Here is a 2,908-nt window from a genome sequence, read left to right on the forward strand (position 1 = left end):
TTTTGATATTATTGTGTGACATTATTAAATTAATTTTATATCGTATGTATACTATTTTATCGTACTAATATAAATCACATTATTAGATTAAGTCATGCCTCTAGAGTGGTAGCCAATTTTTTTTTATACGCCAGATTTAATCTAATAATATTTTTTTTTTAAATTAATTGGACAGTGTTCATAAATAACCATACAAGTATAATAATACAAATACATTTATTTTTATTAGATTAAATTAAATCTTTAATTTAAATTAAAATCAAAATCAAAACCTTGATTTGCTATTTTTTAATTTTATGTATCATATTTCGGACCGAGTGTACTCGAGATGTGTCTTTAGGCTTTATGCTGCGTTTGTTTACATACACGGTATATTGAGACAGAAATATAAAATCGTATTTGAGAGATGAAATATAGACAAAATATTATGCTAGAAATACTGAATTAGTATATTTTGTATCTATCCTGAAATGACAAAAAAAAACTAACAAGAAACATAATTTATTTTTTATTTTTATTATTCTTATTAATTTTTTATAATTATATTTTTATTATTATATTTTTTTTCCAAATTTTTTAAATGAAAAAAATAAAAATAAATTAAAGATTTTCATAATTCATAATTTGTTCTAATTTATCACCAAATAAAATATAAAAATACTAATTTAATATAAAAATACTAATTTTTGTGTCTCTGTCATTTGTATCTTGTTCTCAGTCTCTTATCTTATCATTTTTTCACAATCAAATACAGCCTTAACTATTTTTAGGCACTCTATCCAAAATATGAGGTATTGTGCATATAGATAAATACGCTATAGATTATATATTTTCATAAATATTATATTTAAATAATTTAAATAAAAAAAATTTCCCCACTTTAACGGTTTAACCCTCTAATTCAACTTTTAAAATACAATATATACTCTATTTTCGATTAACTCATTAGTAGCCTGTGCAACGAATTAATAAAAATAACAAGGCACAGGATTTCAATCGATTGGTAATGGTACCCATCTACTCAATCAATTGTTTTTTATTATACCAATAAGCTATTGAACCAACTTGGTTAAACTTGGTTACCAAAATAATTTCGTCATGTAGTATCACGGATTTAATTAATACTAGTAGAAATACATTTTCTTCGTCCAAACTAGACCAAACTACATGATCAATTATTTAAGTTAAGTGATAAAAATTGTTCTTATGTTAATACATTGATATTGGTGCAAGAAGATAATAAGATCTTGATCATGGTGATTGAAAAAAAAAATTGGATTAATGAGGATTTGTACAACCTATTTGTGATTTATGAAAGTAGAATAGAATAAATTGTACAAAATCTTACAGAATTATTATGAAAAATGAGAACATTACCAATTGATTGAGTAGATGGATATTCCATTACCAATCGATTGAAATTGGCAAAACATTCAACTTCATCACCTTCCAATCGATTGGATTACATTACCAATCGGCAAAACATTCAACTTCATCACCTTCCAATCGATTGGATTACATTACCAATCGATTGAATTTGGCTAAAACTTCAATGTCATCACTTTCCAATCGATTGTATTTGGCAAATCCATGTTGTTTTCGTGAATTCAATCAATTGAGTAACAACAACAATCGATTGTTTTGACGCATTCATTCAATTGGAAAACAATCGATTGGTTTAAGCTTTTTACCATTCTACCTTACAACTTTCAATCGATTGTTTTGTGATATAGTGTAAACCAATCGATTGAGTTATCATTCAATCGATTGTTTTGAAAAACCAATCGATTGAATTTCAAGGAAACACGATTTGGAAGCCATGGACGAACGTAACGAGATCAAAGTTAATTTTTTAATCAATTGGAATTATTAGGATGAATGGAGGATATAATTGGTTGTTATTTTTGTATTTGATTGTTAATAAATATAATAGATAATTGATAAAATAATAATTTATAAAATAAAAAACTATTTTTATAATTAAATAAAATATATGGGGTTGATTTGTAATTAAAATTAGTTCAAAGACTACGTAGCAATTGATAAAAAAAACTCCAAAAACATGTTTTCTACTTGGACCACTAAGTGGTCCAAAGATTTCTGGACCACCGAATCCTGAAGACATTAATATATTACATAATTTCCAATAAAGACATTTTATGTAATTTATAATTGGCAGCACCTTTTGTTATAAAATATGGGAAAAGTTTGAAGATTATTTCGCTAAAGTTGCAAGATACAAAGTTAAGCAACTCAAATCTCAAATTAAAACTATCAAAAGTTAACAGTTATCGATAACATGGCACAGGATTCGGTGGTCCGTAAGCTCAAACACTTCTTTTATTCCTTAGCAGCATTGAAAAATCCTCTGACTACTGAAAAACAAATTGATGTTATCATTGAGGACCTCAATGAAAATCAAATGTTCATATCCACTGTCTCTGCAAAAACAAAATCATTCACACTCTGCAAAAACAAAATCATTCGCACTCGATGAAGTTGAAAATTTACTACAAACACATAACAGCTAAAAAGATTTCACAAACCAAAAACCATGATTACTCAAGCACACTATTCACAAACAATTTTGGGGTAAGACGTAGAAGAGTAGCTAAATTTAATCGAAGGGATCGCAACTCCTACACCTCAACTCATTCACAATGCCAGGTTTGTGAAAAATTAGATCATCTTGCATGGCCATGTTATCATTGCTTCGATCAAAGCTTTCCTTCCCCAACTCATTCTCAAGATTGTCAACCTCCCACCAACTCTCAACAATTCAGGACTTCCACCATTACAAACTCCACAAAATCCTTTTCATTGCTAATTTGTATTTTAATGATATATTTTAAAAATGTTTCTTTTTTGTCTTGCATTTTAAAAATGTTATAAAAAGATTTTTTACTAG

The sequence above is a fragment of the Arachis ipaensis genome, chromosome B09 (genome assembly GCF_000816755.2).
Source record: "Arachis ipaensis cultivar K30076 chromosome B09, Araip1.1, whole genome shotgun sequence".
NCBI classification, from domain to species: Eukaryota; Viridiplantae; Streptophyta; class Magnoliopsida; order Fabales; family Fabaceae; genus Arachis; species Arachis ipaensis.